This window comes from Neomonachus schauinslandi, chromosome 16 (genome assembly GCF_002201575.2).
Source record: "Neomonachus schauinslandi chromosome 16, ASM220157v2, whole genome shotgun sequence".
NCBI lineage: Eukaryota > Metazoa > Chordata > Mammalia > Carnivora > Phocidae > Neomonachus > Neomonachus schauinslandi.
In genome coordinates, this window is record NC_058418.1 from 15638676 (window position 1) to 15658379 (window position 19704).

The window sequence follows — 19704 nt, forward strand, 5'->3', positions numbered from 1 at the left end:
TTAGCTTAGCTATGCAAATGCATTCTTCACAATTTTGCAAAAATGAAAATAGCCCCAAAAGACCTACTGTGGATAATGCAGGGAAACAAGTCTATCTTTGAAAGATCCTGTGCAGGGGCGCCTGGGTGGCTCAGTTGTTGGGCATCTGCCTTCTGCTCAGGTCATGATCCCCAGGTCCCGGGATCGAGCCCTGCATCGGGGTCCCTGCTCTGCTGGAAGCCCACTTCTCCCTCTCCCACTCCCCCTGCTCGTGTTCCCTCTCTCGCTGTGTCTGTCAAAAAATAAATAAAACTTAAAAAAAAAGAAAGAAAGATCCTGTGCAGAGTCATTTCCCTGATGTTCCATGAACTAAGATGCAGAGAGAAATCAAGATACGGAGATAAGGGGGCACCTGGGTAGCTCAGTTATTTAGTCATCTGCCTTTGGTCGGGTTATTTTCCCAGAGTCCTGGGATCGAGCCCTGCGTTGGGCTCCTTGCTCAGCGGGGAGCCTGCTTCTGCCTCTCCCTCTCCCTCTCCCTCTGCCTGCTGCTCTCCCTTGCTTGTGCTCTCTCTCAAATAAATAAATAAAGTCTTTCTGAAAAAAAAAGATATGGAGATAAGTACAGCCACGTCCCTGTAGAAGGTACTTTCAATGCTTTGAAGAAAGTCTAAATGAATTTTTGCTTTCTAACAGCTATTCACATATAAGCTGCTTCTTAGAAAAAGCAGGCCCAATATTTTATGTTTTGGTGTGAAACAGCATTGGGCTATGTTGCATACTCCTATATTAAAATTTCTTTTGAAGAAGTTGGGCATGTTCTTTTTCATTAATTTTTATGTATATTTTATGAATGGATAAATATATGAAATGAGGACTTTTCAACTAACCTATTGGTGAATGAAGTTTGGGCAGCTCTTAGGAGTGAATATGATTTTGGATTACTCCTAAGTATATATAACAGAATAGGAACTAATTCACAAATTCATATTTTATACACCTAACTGCAAGGTCATGAGACAAAAGATGGTTAACCTGTGCAAAGATTCCATCAGTCTAAAGGACTGACAAGACTCAACAGAGCATATCCATGTAATGCTTTCATTTAAAAGCAAAAGGGGGGTGCCTGGGTGGCTCAGTTAAGCATCTGACTCATGATCTCAGCTCAGGTCTTGATCTCAGGGATGTGAGTTCAAGCCCCACATTGTGGAGCCTACTTAAAAAAATAAATAATAAAAATATAATAAATAAAACCAAAGGATGTGGCTCACTAAGAGAAAGAAAAGGTAGGTGAGTAATTAGGGAGTCAGAATTATTCACACGCAACCTCCCCAGTGTCCTTATTCACATGCAGACTGCACTTTTTCTCCAGGTTGAACCACTAAGATCTGTGTGAATCTTTACTTTGGGAGAGCTCAAGGCAGAAGTTCCCTGCAAGGGCTTTTATGCCCGTCTGTTCACTCATTACATAATCAAGCTAGGCTACCTAATCATTTACTTGATAAACAAATTGGCTCTGGGGATCTACAGGGGAGCTTTAGACTTTAAATAGCGCCTCACATATCTCTGCCCTTATCTCAATCAAGGGTCAATGCCAGACATCCAAGCATCATGAACATAATGTTAGAGCTTTTCTAACTAACTACTGTTAACCTTTCTCCTATCCTTCTCCAAAGGAAACTATGGCCACTTACCAAGGTAGCTGCATTGGGGAAAAAGAAATAATCATACTTTTTAGGAATTACTGAACACTGGGTTGAATTGACTCAAGTTTCTGGAAACCCAAAATGTCACTGTGGTCCATCAGTTACAGTCGGGGCTAATGGAGGTCAGGTGACCAATGGAATTTTAGCTCAAAGCTGTCTCACAGTGAGCCCATTGGTCTCTCAGCCCATCTTGTGGTTATTTCCCCAGTTCCAAATGCGTAATTGGAATAGACATACTTGGCAACTAACAGAACCCCATATTAGTTCTCTGACCTGTGGGGTGAGGGTTATTATGGTAGGGAAGGCCAACTGGAAGCCTTTGTAGGTATAACTGCCTCTACCCACAAAAATAGTAATTAAAAAAATAATAATACCACAATCCTGTAGGTCTTGCAGATATTTGTGGCACTGGACTTGAAAGATGAGTGGTGATTCCAACATACTTCATTCAAGTCACTTACTTGGCTTACGCAGAAAACAGATGGATCTTAAATGACAATAGATTATCATAAATTTAATCAGGTGGTAATCCTAATTGCATTCCAGATGTGGTTTTGTTGCTTGAGCAAATTAACACATCCTCTGGTATGTGGTATACAGTTATTGACCTGGAAAAATTATTTTCTAGGTATCTTTTAGTAAAGACCACCAGAAGTACTGTGTTTTCAGGCCAGCAATATACCTTCACTGTTCTACCTCAGTAGCTGTGTTAATCTGGGTTCTCCAGAGAAACAGAACAACTTAGGGGTTTATATATAACACACATACACATATCTGTGTGTGTGTGTGTGTGTATTTGTGCAAACGCCTAAGTGGTACCCCCCCCACAGATACGTATATGCATACATGCATGTATATTTTGTATATACACACACATGTATGCATGTAACATATATTTATACAAATATATATATACACACACACACACATATATATTCTTTAAAGATTTTATTTACTTATTTGACAGAGAGAGACACAGCGAGAGAGGGAACACAAGCAGGGGGAGTGGGAGATGGAGAAGCAGGCTCCCCGTGGAGCTGGGAGCCCAATGCGGGGCTCGATCCCAGGACCCCGGGATCACGATCTGAGCCGAAGGCAGACGCCCAACGTCTGAGCCACCCAGGCGCCCCTACACACACACATATATAAAGAAACAGAAGGCAGAGAAAGAGAAAAAGAGATTTAATTAATTTTTTTTTAAGATTTTATTTATTTATTTGAGAGAGACAATGAGAAAGAGAGAGAGCACATGAGAGGGGGGAGGGTCAGAAGGAGAAGCAGACTCCCTGCTGAGCAGGAAGCCCGATGCGGGACTCGATCCTGAGACTCCAGGATCATCATGACCTGAGCAGAAGGCAGTCGCTCAACCAACTGAGCCACCCAGGTGCCCGAGATTTAATTTAAAGAATTGGATCAAGTGGGGCACCTGGGTGGCTCAGTTGGTTAAGCGCCCAGGGTCCTGGGACCAAGCCCCACATTGGGCTCCCTGCTCAGCGGGGAGCCTGCTTCTCTTTCTCCCTCTGTCCCTCTCCCTGCTCATTCTCTCTCTTTCAAATAAATAAATAAAATCTTTTTTTTAAGATTTTATATGACAGAGAGAGACACAGTAAGGAGGGAACACAAGCGGGGGAGTGGGAGAGGGAGAAGCAGGCTTCCCGCAGAGCAGGGAGCCCGATGCGGGGCTAGCCCCAAATAAATAAAATCTTAAAAAAAAAAAAGAAAAGAATTGGAAAGAGAAGAATTGGATCATGCAATTGTGGAAGCTGGTAAGTCAAAAATCTGCAGGGTAGTCATGCAGGCTGGAAAACCAGGTAAGAGTTGATGCTACAGTTCAAGCCTAAAGCAGTCTGCTGACAGAATTTCCTCTTCTTCAAGAGAAGGCAGTTTTTTTTTCTATCAAAGCCTTCAACTGGGGTGCCTGGGTGGCTCAGTCGTTAAGCATCTGCCTTCGGCTCAGGTCATGATCCCAGGGTCCTGGGATCAAGCCCCGCATCGGGCTCCCTGCTCCGCGGGAAGCCTGCTTCTCCCTCGCCCACTCCCCCTGCTTGTGTTCCCTCTCTCGCTGTGTCTCTCTCTGTCAAATAAATAAATAAAATCTTTAAAAAAAATTTTTTTAAGCCTTCAACTGATTGGATGAGGCCCACACACATTATGGAGGGCTATCTGCTTTACTCAGTCTACTGATTGAAATGTTAATCTTATCTAAAAATTACCTTCAAAGAAACATCTAAAATAATGTTTGAGGGCGCCTGGGTGGCTCAGTTGGTTAAGCGACTGCCTTCGGCTCAGGTCATGATCCTGGCGTCCCGGGATCGAGTCCCGCATCGGGCTCCCTGCTCGGCAGGGGGTCTGCTTCTCCCTCTGACCCTCCCCCCTCTCATGTGCTCTCTCTCTCATTCTCTCTGTCTCAAATAAATAAATAAAATCTTTAAAAAAATAATAATAATGTTTGAACAAATATGTAAGTACTGTGGCCTAGCCAAATGGACACATAAAATGAACCATCACAAGGGTATATCAACTCTCCAGCTCTAGGTCATAATTTAATCCACCCACACCTCGATCACTTTTCCCTTGCACAAGTCATCATGCTAGGCCATTACATTAATAAAGACTCTAGACATACTAGCAGAGAGTGGGAAATAACTTTGGCAAAAATTCAGGGGCCTTCCACCTCAGTTGAATTTCTATGGATTCAGTGTGGTGCATATTGAGATATCCTTCTTAAAGTGAAGAATCCCGGGGTGCCTGGGTGGCTCAGATGGTTAGGCATCTGCCTTCAGCTCAGGTCATGATCCCAAGGTCTTGGGATCAAGTCCCACATCAGGCTCCTGGCTCAGCAGGCAGCCTGCTTCTCCCTCTCCCTCTGCCTCTCCCCCTGCTCATGCTCTCTCTCTGTGTCTCAAATGAATAAATAAATGAATGTCTCAAATGAATAAATAAATAAATGAATAAACAGCATCTTAAAAAAAAATAAAGTGAAGAATTCCCTCCTAGTACAAAAATAGAGCCACGACACATAGTGGACTTTTTGGATTTTAGACACAACGTTAAAAAAAAAAAAAGTAATTTGGATATGCCATTATGGCCCCTTTACTTAATGAACTGAAAAACTCCTAGTTTGAGTGGGGCCCAGCATGAGAGAAAGCTCTTCAACAGGTCCAGGCTGTTTATACTATCTCAAATGAGAGTGGTATATTAGAGATTTGGCTCAAGCAGGCCCTGAAGGCAAAGTTGCATGAAGAAGTGGACTAAAGGGGCACCTGGGTGGCTCAGTCAATTGAGCATACGACTCTTGATTTCAGCTCAGGTCATGATCTCAGGGTGCTATGAGATTGAGCCCCGTGTCAGGCTCTGCACAGGGCCCGGAACCTGCTTAAGATTTTTTCTCTCTCTCTTCCTCTCCCTTTGCCCCTCCCCACCATGCCCTCTCTCAAGAAAAAAAAAGTTAAGTGGACTAAATAAATGCACATGATCCCTCCACCCCTACTCCTAAGATACTACAACTCCCAGCCCACCCTATGGTCTCACGGGGAGTGCCCTACAACCAGCTGGCTGAGGAAGAGAAAAATGTGAACACAGTTTACAGATGGTTCTGTATGACATGCAAGTACCACCCAAATAAGGACAGTTGCAGCACTACAGCCCCCTTCTGGAAACTTCTTGAAGGACAATGATGAAATTTTCCCAATGGGAAGAAATGTGAGGAGGGCATCTGGTTGTTTATTTTGCCTAGAAGGAGAAATGGCCAGAAGCAAGTCTATATTCATAGGCTGTGGTCAATAGTTTGGTTGGATGGTCAGGGACTTAGAAGGAACATGGCTGGAAAATAGGTGATAAAAAGTCTGGGGAAGTGGTAGGTGGACAGACTTCTCTGAATGGGAAATGATGTGACAATATTTGTGTCCCATGTGAATGCTTATCTCAGCAGAGGATCTTAATACATGTATAGGATGACCAATTCTGAGGATATCAGTCAACCTCTTTTCTCAGCCACTTGTGTCATTACCCAGAGGGCTCATAAAACAAAGTGGCCATGGTCCCAATGATGGAGGTTATGCATAGGGTCAGCAACGTGGACTTCCACTCACCAAAAATGTCCTGGTTATAGCTACTCCTGAGGGCCCAGTCTGCAGAGACCAACACTGAGTCACCAAAATGGCCTCATTCCCTGGATGATATGGCTTTTCTTTCCCTGCATTCAGTGCTTCCACCACACTACTATCTGTGGACTTATAGAGCACCTTATGCATCATTGTGGTATTTTAAATAACATTTGCTTCTGATCAAAGGGGTCATTTCATAGCAAATGAATTATGGCAATCAGCCCATACTCATGGTACTCACATGGTCTTCCCATGTTTTCCATCATTCTGAAGAAGAATTTTTTTTCCTGAAAAAGCTGTCTTGATAGAATGTTAGAATGGCCTTTTGAAGCCTCAGTGTCAATTGAGATAGCAATATGTTGTGGGACTGGGGAAGTGTCTTTGAGGATGCTGTATATGCTTTAAATCAACATCCAATATATGGTACAAATGGGTCTCGGAATCAAGGAGTGCAAATGGAAGTGGTTCCACTCATTATTACCCATCGTGATCCACTAGCAAAATTTTTGCTTTCCATCCCTGTAACCTTAGGCTCCGCTGGATTAGAAGCCTTAGTTGCAAGGAGAGGAATGCTTCCACCAGAAAACAATAATTTTTCCATTAAACTGAAAGTTGAAGCTGCCACCTGGGGTTGAGGCCGCTTTGGGCTCCTCATGCTTCTGAATCAACAGGCAAAGAAGGAGGTTACTGTACTCAATGAGTGATTGGTCCTGATTACCAAGAGGAATTTGGGCTGCTAATATATAATGAATGTAAAGAATCTTGTGTCTGAAATATAGGAGCTCCCTTAGCATATCTCAATACTACCATGTCCTGTGATTAATGTTAATGGAAAACTACAACTGGATTCAGGCAGGACTACTAATGGCTGAGACACTTCAGGAATATTTGGTTTATCCTGACAGGAAAGAATCAAAATCCTGAGGTACTTGCTGAGGGCAAAGTAGATATGGAATGTGTAGTGGAAGAAGATAGTTATAAATACTAGCTGTGACCATATGACCAATTGTAAAAATGAGAACAGTAATAGCATGCATAATTCTTCATTTTGTTATGTTTGTATACATATTAACCAAATATTTTTGTTTCCTTCCCTCTCTTATCCCCTTACTGTCAAACATAAGATTTATTAGTAATAGTTAGCTTTATATCACAGTTACAGGAAATAAGAGTGACCCTCACCCAAGGACTTCTGCGTCCTCTCTTGGGGAAAGGGTTAATGTGTTTTCAGTTGTACACAAGATAGCGTTTCATGTTAGTTGGAAGTATGACTTATTGTCTTCATTTGAAGAGTGTGATTAAAGGAAATGTGTGTGGGTGCCAAGCTGATAAGCAGTGGACAGTTAAGGTCATTTTTATGTGTCAACTTGGCTAGACTACAGTTATTCAAACACTAATCTAGGTGTTGCTGTGAAGGTATTTTGTAGATGTGACTAAAGTCCATAATCAGTTGGCTTTAAGAGAGATCACCCTAGATAATCTAGGAGGGCCTGATTTAATCAGTTGAAAGACATTAAGAGTAGAGCTGAGGAATTCTTGAAAAAGAAAAAATTCTGCCCGTGGATAGCAGTTTCATCTCATGTCCAAGAATTCTAGCTTGCCCTTCCTGATTTTAGACTTGCCTAGACAGCCCCCACAATCACATAAGCAGACTCACTGCAATAAATCTTTATATATACTGTTTCTGTTTTCTGCTTAAATACTGACTGACATAACAATCTTCCAACCTTTCTTCTTCCAGGCCCCTGACTAGGCCATTTACCCTAGGAGTGTGATTATTCTTCTCTTCGGCCTCTTCTCCTTCTACATGAAGTGGAAGACCAAATGCAATACCTGAAATTTCACCCATTGAGAAAAATGTCTCTTTAAGAGCTACCAGTGTGAAGCTTCTGTGTAATGCTGCTGCTTTCCATTTCAGTTTACATTCACATATAGAGCCAACAGACTGTAAGCCAAGTTCAGCCTTTTTCTTTCTTCCTCAGCTGGTTATATGGGACTCCCATATGTCCATATGAGTGATCTGAGAGACACTCTGGTGGAAGTGATGGGTGACATGCTCAGTAGATTGTGTGCCCTTAGTACTTCTTGTGCACTATTCTGAATGTACCATTTCCATTTTTTTCAAAGGTTGCACTGGGCTCATCCAACTTTATCACTTTGTGGTTCTGACAGGACATACCACACAATGGGCAATTCAGGGTGCATGGTGACTTGGTTTCACATGGTCAAGCATTCTGTCTTCACAGAGCCCAGTAGCACACTAGGAGCTTATTTTCAAAAACTATGTAATTATCTGCCGTGGATGACATGTCCTTGCTCATTCTGCTCTGACTAGGGCTTGCCATGAACTCCACGTCACATCATTTTCAATCAATCATATCTCCAACAGTATACAGTATTTCAGATCATATAGTTCAAGTGGAAGCATTATTTGCACCTCAGCTGGGACGTGCTGCTTTACTGTGGTAGGCTCCACTCAAAGCTGGCTGCATTCTTTGTATTCTATATGTGGGTATTCTAAAATGTTGAATGTGTTGCTTTCATAGCACAAAGAAGTTTGCCCGGACATGCACTTTCTTCTCAATAGTAGAGGATACAAACAGAGTAATTTCTCTTTTACTTTACTAAGTGGCAGGTCTCCGAATCTTTGTAGGTTTTTCTCTCATGCCTTGGGGAACATGTGTCTTAACAAGGCTTCCAATGTGCATGACATCCTTTCCGCATGCTGTCTTATCAAACTGATGTCATCAATGAAATTAATTAGTGACATTTTTCCAAAGAAGACATCCAAATGGCCAACAGACACATGAAAAAGTGCTCAACATCGCTCAGCATCAGGGAAATCCAAATCAAAACCTCAATGAGATATCACCTCACACCAGTCAGAATGGCTAAAATTAACAAGTCAGGAAACGACAGATGTTGGCGGGGATGTGGAGAAAGGGGAACCTTCCTACACCGTTGGTGGGAATGCAAGCTGGTGCAGCCACTCTGGAAAACAGTATGGTGGTTCTTCAAAAAGTTGAAAATAGAGCTACCCTATGATCCAGCAATTGCACTACTGGGTATTTACCCCAAAGATACAAATGTAGGGACCCGAAAGGGGTATGTGCACCCCGATGTTTATAGCAGCAATGTCCACAATAGCCAAACTGTGGAAAGAGCCAAGATGTCCATCAACAGATAAATGGGTAAAGAAGATGTGGTGTATATATATACAACAGAATATTATGCAGCCATCAAAAGGAATGAGATCTTGTCATTTGCAACAACGTGGATGGAACTGGAGGGTATTATGCTGAGTGAAATAAGTCAATCAGAGAAAGACATGTATCATATGACCTCACTGATATGAGGAATTCTTAATCTCAGGAAACAAGCTGAAGGTTGCTGGAGGGGTGGGGGGGTGGGAGGGATGGGGTGGCTGGGTGATAGACACTGGGGAGGGTATGTGCTATGGTGAGCTCTGTGAAGTGTGCACGACTGTTGAATCACAGATCTGTACCTCTGAAGCAAATAACACATTATATATTTAAAAAAAAAAAGAAGAAGGAGAAGAAGAAGATAGCAGGAGGGGAAGAATGAAGGGGGGGGAATCGAAGGGGGAGACGAACCATGAGAGACGATGGACTCTGAAAAACAAACAGGGTTCTAGAGGGGAGGGGGGTGGGAGGATGGGTCAGCCTGGTGGTGGGTATTGAGGAGGGCACATTCTGCACGGAGCACTGGGTGTTATATGCAAACAATGAATCATGGAACACTACATCAAAAACTAATGATGTAATGTATGGTGATTAACATAATAAAAAAAAAGAAAAAAAAGTACAAGAATGGAAAAAAAAAAAAGAAATTAATTACTATGATGGTCCAGATTTCCTCATTTTATATTTTGACAGAGGTGACAAAATTATAAACATGTATTTTGTCACTTGCAAATGGTCTTTGGTTTTCTTTTGTGATTGGGATAGAAAAGAATACAGTCATTCAAATCAATTACTATGTACTATGTATCTTCTATAACAAAAATACCAATTCCAGAGGCTACTAATTGGTAGAGCTTGCAGTAGCCTACAGCCATCTTCCAGTTACATTCACAGACTGGTGCATAAAATAGACATATGATTGTGAGATATAATAGTGACTGCCAATATTATATCCTTTTGATCTTCAGGGTGCGACTAATATCTACTCTTTCTGGATGTGATACAGTTTTTAATTTACCATTGTAGCTTGAGGGGACAGAGGTAATCTCAGAGATTTCCACTTGTCTTTTCCATTGTTACCCTTAACACTTAAAGGCCAAGAATTGCCTATGTGGAGTAACTCCAACTCCAAAGTATGTCAATACTTCTTGTAAATTTAGGGATACACAAAATAACCACCAGATGGTCTGTGAACCCAACAGATCCACTGTAAGCTAGACATTGGTCAGAAATCCACTTATTACCCGACCCCTGCATATGACTATTTTAACATGTGGACCATGATAATGCTTTAGGTTTCTGGATATCATTGTCAACTCAGACCCCTGTATGGGAGATTTCAAGATGTCTGGGTATTTTCATTTTTCCAATGTGTGGTTGCTCAAGTAAATAGCCATAGGTCTCTGTGGCAGAAAGACTAAGATGACCCTCAATGATCTCTGACTCCTGATATGCATGCCTTTGTGTAACCTCCTTCCCTTGAGAGTGCGCTGACTTGTCAAGTTATTTCTAATCAACCGAATATGGCAAAGACCATAGGAAGTCACTTATGTGATTAAAGTTACAAAAGAGAACTTCTTTCTTTTCTTGCTAGAAGACTCTTTATTGACTGTCTTGCTGGCTTTGATGAAGTTTGAATGCCATATTGAAGTTTTATGACTTCATATGTCATTTGATGAATTATGGAATATAAATATATAAAATATGCCATTTGATGAAGTTTGAATGCCATATTGAAGTTTTATGACTATTTTCAACTTTTTGAAGAACCTCCATACTGTTTTCCAGTTTGAATGCCAGTATGTATGTATGTATGTATGTATGTATGTATGTATGTATGTAAAGTTTGAATGCCATATTGAAGAAGCCCATACAGCAATGGAACTGAAATTGGATCCTGGCCAACAACCAGCCTGAAACTGATTACCTTAGTCTAACAGCCTGTAAGGAACTAAATCCTGTGTGGGCTTGGAAGTCATCTGTCCCCAGATGTGCCTTCATGTAAAACCTGGCCCATACCTTGACTGTAGACTTTTTTTTTTTAAGTTTTATTTATTTAAGTAATCTCTACACCCAAGTTGGGGCTTGAACTCACAACCCTGAGATCAAGAGTCACATGCTCTTCCAACTGAGCCAGCCAGGTAGCCCTTGACTGTAGCCTTTTGAAAGACCTTGAAGTAGAGGACAAAGGTTGTGCTCAGACTCATAAACCTCAGAAACTGTGAGATAATGACTGTGTGTTGCTCTAAGCTGCTAAGTTTGTGGTAGCTTGTTACAAAGTAACGGATAATACAGTGTAATAAAGGGTATGATTTCCATTTTTGATGTTTGACTGCTGTGTATCATTTCCTTTAGTGCCGGTGGGGAAGTTCAAACTACACAAACCCCAGCCTCTTCATGGGAACTCTTACAGAGCCTGACCCATAAGCGCAATAAAAAACCCAAGCCACTCTCCCCTCCCTTACCTCTCAATCCATTCTGAGACCTGCTTGGAATCCTCCCTTCTTCTCCCCAGAAAATCTCACTATGTAATAAACCTTTCCATACCCTGTTGGTGCATGTGTGGTACCATCAGTCTTGACACCCAAACCAAATTTTGAGTTGGGGGTCTATCCCACATCTTTAGGGTGGCTGCAAAAATGAGAGCAGTGAGCAGAGTGTCTAAGCAATAGCTACCACTACCAGGGGTCTCTCTTCTCATGCTTTGGTTTCCTAACAAGCTCTGTTGCCTTTTAGCAACTACGTATTTTGAGTTGTTGCCTCCTGGAAAGCATGCTGTTTGATATGTGCTGCTGTCTGGAGAGTTTGTGCTTTGACCTTTGCCACTTTGTGCTGTATTTTCTGAATCCTACCGAACCTCCATTATAGATTTAACTGATTTAAATCACAAGTTTTGATAATTGGCATTTACAGGAATGAGATTGAGGCCCTCCTTAAAGTAGCTCTCGGTCATGTGTCTTTGCCCAAATCTCTATCTCAGATTGAATCATATGTCTCAATTCCAGCAAAGTTATTACTGATGCTAGGCTCAGGGAAATGACACTTACCCTGGGACAATTACTTGTGTGTTTCAACCAGGCACTGACACTCATTCTAAAGCGCATGCAGGAGAAAGACTGATAGCCTGTGCAATATTCAGGACTGCTGGGTGATTGCTTCTGTGAAAGAAATGCAGTCACCATAGCATGTTACAAATCTATACTCCTTTTAAAACCAGACGGTCAAGATCATACAGAATACCTTTGCCAGTGCTGCTGCCTATGCCTCTGCAAAAGATTCTGATCCTCAGAGTTATAGAAGAAAAACACTCGGGTGCCTGGGTGGCTCAGTCGGTTAAGCGACTGCCTTCGGCTCAGGTCATGATCCTGGAGTCCCGGGATCGAGTCCCACATCGGGCTCCCTGCTCAGCGGGGAGTCTGCTTCTCCCTCTGACCCTCCCCCTCTCATGCTCTCTCTGTACCTCATTCTTTCTCTCTCAAATAAATAAATAAAATCTTTAAAAAAAAAAAAAGAAAGAAAGAAAAACACTCATGGAACCCTGTGGCATGGTCCCTTATGAAAAGTGGCCCTGAACACTTTATGCTCATCCCTTTTAAAGGGTGTAAGACAATATCACCGTATAGCCAACTGTAAAATAAAACAAGAAAGACTTTGGGATTGATTGAGGGCCACAGATTATCAATATTCAGAAAGCAGGGTGGGAAAATCAGTACCCAGAGTTGCTAAAATATATAACACGATATATTACCTAATGTGTTAATTTTAAACAAAAAAATTATGAGACATACAAAGGAATAAGAAAATACGACCCAGACATGGGGAAAAAAAGCAAGCAAATGAAATTGTCTGAGAGTGCCCAGATGTCACATTTAACAGAAAAGGACATCAAAGAAGCCATTAGGGGCGCCTGGGTGGCTCAGTCTGTTAAGTGGCTGCCTTTGGCTCAGGTCATGATCCCAGAGTCTTGGGATCGAGCCCAGCATCAGGCTCCCTGCTCAGCGGGGAGCCTGATTCTCCCTCTCCCACTCCCCCTGCTTGTGTTCCCTCTCTCACTGTCTCTCTCTCTCTGTCAAATAAATAAATAAAATCTTTAAAAACAAAACAACAAAAAAGAAGTCATTAAAATTATTTTGAAGAACTGAAAGAAAGCATGATTAAAGAAGCAAAAGAAAATATGATGACAATTCTTCATCAAAGAGCAAACATTAATAAAGAAATTGAGGGGTGCCTGGCTGGCTCATTCAGAGGAGTATGTGACTCTTGATCTCGGGATCATGAGTTTAAACCCCACATGGAGTGTAAAGATTACTTAAATAAATAAAACTTTTAAAAAAAAGAAAAAGAAATTAAAATTATAGAAAATCAAATAGAAATTGAGTTTAAAATTGCAATAACTAGGGGCACCTGGGTGGCTCAGTTGGTTAAGCAACTGCTCAGGTCATGATCCCAGGGTCCTGGGATTGAGCCCTGCATCAGGCTCCCTGCTTGGTTGGAAGCCTGCTTCTCCCTTTCACTCCCCTTGCTTGTGTTCCCTCTCACGCTGTCTCTGTCAATTAAATAAATAAAATCTTTAAAAAAATAAAATAAAATTGCAATAACCAAAATGAAAAATTGACTTGAGGAACTCAACAGATTTGAGCTGGCAAAAGAATGAATGTGAATATTATGAAGATTAGTAACTCCAAGTATAGAAAGAAAAAAGAATGAAGAACGGACAGAGCCTCAGAGAAATGTAGGACATCATTAAGAATGCCAACATACATGTAAAGGAGAGAAGCAGAAAAAACACTTAAGAAATAATGGCTGAAAATTTCCCGATTTACTGAAAAACTTTAATATACACATCCAAGAAACTCAAGAAACTCCAGGCAAAGATCCACAAGGACCTCATGGTAAAATTAATAAAAGCTAGTCAAGAAGAAACTCTTGAAAGCAACAGAAAAAGACTTATAACTTACAAGGGAGCCCTGATAAAGTTAACAGTGGATCTCTTATCAGAAACAATGAAGACCGGAAGACAATGGGATGAAATATTCGAAGTTCTGAGAAGAGGGGGTAAATCTGTACACAAAGAATTTTATATGCAAGTAAAATTGTCTTTAAAAAATGGTGAAATAGGGGTGCTGGGATGGCTCAGTCAGTTAAGTGTACGACTCTTGGTTTCAGCTCAGGTCATGATCTTGGGATCATGGGATCAAGCCCCACATCTGGCTCTGTGCTCAGCATGGAGTCTGCCTGAGATTCTCTCCCTCTCCCTCTGCCCTTGACCATGCTCGCATTCTCTTTCTCTCTAAAATAAATAATTTAGGGGCACCTAGGTGGCTCAGTTGGTTAAGCAGCTGCCTTCAGCTCAGGTCATGATCCTGGAGTCCTGGGATCAAGTCCCACATCGGACTCCCCGCTCGGTGGGGAGTCTGCTTCTCTGACCCTCCGCTCTCTCTGTCTCATTCTTTCTCTCTCAAATAAAATATTTAAAAAAATAAAATTAAATAAAATAAATAATTCAGGGGTGCCTGGGTGGCTCAGTCATTAAGCGTCTGCCTTCAGCTCAGGTCATGATCCCAGAGTCCTGGGATGGAGCCCTACATCGGGCTCCCCACTCAGTGGGAAGCCTGCTTCTCCCTCTCCCACTCCCCCTGCATGTGTTACCTCTCTCACTATATCTCTCTCTGTCAAATAAATAAATAATTTTTAAAAATTTAAAATAAATAATTTAATTAAATTTTTAATGAATGAATAAAAATTGAAAATGGTGAAATAAAGACATTGCCAGTCAAACCAAAACTGAGGGAATTTGTTGGTAGCAGACTCACCTTACAAGATACATTAAGGAAAGTTCTTCAGAATGAAAGCGACTTTAGATGGTACTCAAAAAAGCACCAGTAAAGGTAATGATGTAATTATAAAAAAGAGAGCACAAATGCATATTTCTTCTCTTAACTGATCTAAAAAGCAATTATATATATAAAACAATGTTTTGTGATAGTCCCAATCTATTGATAACCAATGTTGTGGCTGGACTGGCCCTTGGGGTTCTTATTATGACTGCAATATGCTCTCAACAATAAATATCAGGAAACTTTGGAAGAAAACATTTATTACTTGCAAGACCTGAAAATTACATGACACCCTTAGAGCCACACAGAGGGGTTGCAGGGAGAGAGACAGAGAGTGAAGGGTTCTACTTTTTTTTTTTTTAAGATTTTATTTATTTATTTGAGAGAGAGAATGAGAGATAGAGAGCATGAGGGGGGGAGGGTCAAAGGGAGAAGCAGACTCCCCGCCGAGCAGGGGGCCCGATGCAGGACTCGATCCCGGGACTCCAGGATCATGACCTGAGCCGAAGGCAGCCGCTAAACCAACTGAGCCACCCAGGCGCCCAGGGTTCTACTTTTATTGGGGTTGTGGGGGGCCTAGGGTTTTGTGGGCTTACTATTTACTGATGAAGTTAGAACATACGAGCAGGAATTTAATGTGAAGGAAGAGAAAAAAAAACAAGCAGCCCAAATGGTCAGTTGTTGAAATCAACCAAGATCTCTAAAACAAAAAAGCCCTGGAAGAGGGGAGGCCTGGCTCTTTATCTAGTCATGTGGCTGGCAAGCGTTTGAAATAGCCATCTTTGAAGTGGATGCCTCTTTGAAATGGATGCCTTGGTTTAAGTCAGGCACTTGCATTATTAAAGAAGGAAAACTGTTAGGGCTTATACTATACAATACTTATAAAATTGTATACAATATAACTGTATTGTTAGGCCTAGAACATATAGAAATATACTATATTAAATAATAACAGCACAAAGATGAGTGGAGCAAAGTTGTATTAGAATGAAGAAATGACACTAAATAGTAACTTGAATCCACAAGAAACAAAGAGAAATAGAAGTGGTAAATAAGAAGGTTAATATAACAAACTCTATAGTATAAACTTTGCCTCTTATTTATTCAGCATCTTTAGTTGACACAAAAATATATAAAGTTTGGGTTCATTACATATATAGATATAATATGTAAAATAACAACATGAAACAGAGGATGTGGAAATAAAGCTACCGATGGGTAACATTTCTGTATCTCACTGGAACTAAGTTAATACACAGGTAAAGTAGATTTTGATAACTTAAGATGGATATTGCAAGCTACACAGATGAGATTAAGACATTTCCAAGAAGACAAAAACTGGGAGCTCATCACCACTCTAGAACTGGGTTAAAAGAAATGCCAAAGGGAATTCAAGTTGAAATGAAAGGACACTAAGTAACAACATGAAATCTTAGGAAAGTATAAAACTCACTGGTAAAGATAAATAGTCAATTTCAGAATACTTTAATATTGCAAAGGTGGTGCATAAGTCACATTTCAATATAAAAGTTAAAAAACAAAAAATATTAAAAATAACTAGCTATAATAATTTCTTGACATGCAATATAAAAAGATGTAAAATGCATCATTAATATAAAATGGGGGAGGGCAAGGGTAAAAGCAGGGCATTTTTATGCAACTGAAGTTGTTATTAGCTTAAAATAGACTGTTACAAGATGTTTTATATAAGCCTCATAGTAACCACAAAGAAAAAACCTATAGTAGATACATGAGATAGAGAGAAGGAATCTATTTTAAAAAATCCTCAGGGGCGCCTGGCTGGCTCTTTTGGTGGGATATGTGACTCTTAATCGTGGGGTCATGAGTTCAATCCCCACATTGTGGTTGGAACCTACTTAAAATAAAAACTCTCCCCCCAGCTCTTACTCTTTCTTGCTATCTCGGTCTCATTTATTTATTTGAGAGAGAGCCAGGGTGGGGGGGATATAGAGGGAGATTGAGAGGAAGAAGATTCTCCGCTGAGCAGAGTCCCAACATGGGACTCGATCCCAGGACCCTGAGATCATGACCCGAATGGAAAGCAGATGCTTAACCAACTGAGCCACGCAGGCGCTCCAAATAAAATCTTTAAAAAAATAAAAAATAAAAATTTGAAAAACATAAATAAAAAATCATCAAATCACAAAGGAAAACAGCAAAAGAGGAAGAAAGGAACAAAAGAACTACAATACAGTAAGAAAACAATGAATGAAATGGCAATATGAAGATCTTATCTATCAATAATTACTTTAACTGTAAAGAATTAAATTCTTCAATCAAGGCCACCAAGTAGCTGACTGGACCAAAAAAAAAGAAGAAAAATAAAAAATATCCCAAAGTACGCTGTCTACAAGAAAATCACTTAAAAAAAGAAAAAAGAAAGAAAGAAAAGAAAATCACTTTAGCTTTAGGACACACACAGGCTGAAAGTGAAAGGATAGAAAAAGATATTCTGGGGGCTCCTGGGTGGCTCAGTCATTAGGCATCTGCCTTCGGCTCAGGTCATGATCTCAGGGTCCTGGGATCGAGCCCCGCATCGGACTCCCTGCTCCGTGGGAAGTCTGCTTCTCCCTCTCCCACCCCCCCTGCTTGTGTTCCTTCTCTCTCTGTGTCTCTCTGTCAAATAAATAAATAAAATCTTAAAGAAAGAAAGAAAGAAAGAAAGAAAGAAAGAAAGAAAGAAAGAAAGAAAGAAAGAAAGAAAGAAAGAGAAAGAAAGAAAGAAAGAAAGAAAGAAAGAAAGAAAAAGATATTCTGGGATGCCTGGGTGGTTCAGTCAGTTAAGTGTCTGCCTTCGGCTCAGGTCATGATCTAGCGGTCCTGGGATTGAGCCCCACATCGGGCTTCCTGCTCAGCAGGGAGTCTGCTTCTCTCTCTCCATCTGCCCCTCCCCACTGCTTGTTCTCTCTCTCAAATAAATAAAATCTTAAAAAAAAAATAAAAAGACATCCTGTGCAAATGATAATCAAAAGAGAGCAGAGGTGGTTATGCTTAAATCAATAAAAATAGACTTTTAGTCAAAATCTGTCAGGAGACAAAGGTCGCTATATAATAAGTGGTCAATTCAAAAAGAGGATATAACAATTATAAATATATATGCATTCAACATTAGAGCATTTAAATATATAAAGCAAATACTGACAGATCTGAAGGGAGAAGTAGAAAGCAATAAAAGGATAGTGGAGAACTTCAATATCCCACTTTCAACAATGGATAGCTCTTTCAGACAGAAAACCAATAAGGAGAAAGTGGACTTGAATAACACTTTAGACCAAATGGAACTAACGGACATACACAGAACATTCCATTCAACAGCAGCAGAATACACATTCTTCTCAAGAACACACACAACATTCTCCAGGATATATCATATGTTAGGCTATAAGACAAGTCTTACCATGTTTAAGACTGAAATCATATCAAGTAACTTTTTTGACCACAATGGTTTGAAACTACAAACAGGAGGAAAACTGGGAAATTCACAAATATGTGAAAATTACATATTTTCAGGAGTACACACTCCTGAACAACCAATGGATCAAAACAGAAACCAAAGAGTATCTTAAGAAAAATGAAAATGGATATAAACGTATGGGATAAAACAAATGCAGTTCTAAGAGGGGAGTTTACAGAGGTAAAAGCCTACCTTAAGGGAAAAAACCCCCAAAACTTAAGTACCTAACTTCACACCTCAAGGAACTAGAAGAAAAGAACTAAGCCCAAAGTTTGCATAAGGAAGGAAATGATAAACCTAAGAGCAGATATAAATGAAAGAGACTTAAAAGACAATAGAAAAGATCAATAAAAACGTAGAGTTGGTAGGTGCCTGGGTGGCTCAGTCGTTAAGCATCTGCCTTCGGCTCAGGTCATGATCCCAGCACGGAGCCCCACATCGGGGTCCCTGCTCAGCGGGAAGCCTGCTTCTCCCTCTCCCACTCCCCCTGCTTGTGTTTCCTCTCTCGCTGTCTCTCTGTTGAAAAATAAATAAAATCTTTAAAAAAAAAAAACAAAAAACTAAGAGTTGGTCCTTTTTATTTTTATTTTTTTTAAGATTTTATTTATTTGACAGAGAGAGTCACAGTGAGAGAGGGAACACAAGCAGAGGGGGTGGGAGAGGGAGAAGCAGGCTTCCTGCCGAGCAGGGAGCCTGACGTGGGGCTCGATCCCAGGACCCAGGGATCATGACCTGAGCTGAAGGCAGACGCTTAACAACTGATCCACCCAGGCGCCCAAGAGTTGGTCCTTTTTAAAGACAAAGTTGAAAAACTTCTAGCTTGTCTGACTTAACCAAAAACACAGAGACAGAGAGGACTCAAGTAAATAATATTATAAACAAAAGGAGAGAGTTCCAATATTGCAGAGCAGGCAATGAAGGATGAGGAGCAGAAAGGCAGTAAGTTTATAGTTGGCACAATTTTTATAAATCCCTGGATAATATTGAAAATAAATGAAAGAGGGCTAAATTTGGACCAATGATGAGAATTTCATGAATAAAAGATTATGACTGGGGCACCTGGGTGGCTCAGTCGATTAAGCGTCTGCCTTCAGCTCAGGTCATGATCCCTGGGTCCTGGGATCGAGCCCCACGTCAGGCTCCCTGCTCGGCAGGAAGCCTGCTTCTTCCTCTCCCTCTGCCTGCCGCTCCCCCTGCTTGTGCTCTCTCTGCCTGTCAAATAAATAAAATCTTTAAAAAAAAAAAGATTATAATTAATCTACTTTCATCCGAAGAATTTTTTTAAAAAGTTAATCCCTGGAAGAATACAAAAGAATTGACAGCTGTGGTTGACTCTGTGTAAGTAAAGCAGGTGGCTATAGAACCGGATATTAAGGAAGCTTTAATTTTTACTTTACT

At 40.8% G+C, this 19704-nt stretch overlaps 1 pseudogene; it reads left to right on the forward strand.

The window, feature by feature from the left end:
• Positions 1–1617: 1617 nt before the first annotated feature.
• Positions 1618–6779, forward strand: LOC123323264 (annotated as a pseudogene).
• The last annotated feature ends 12925 nt before the right edge of the window (positions 6780–19704 follow it).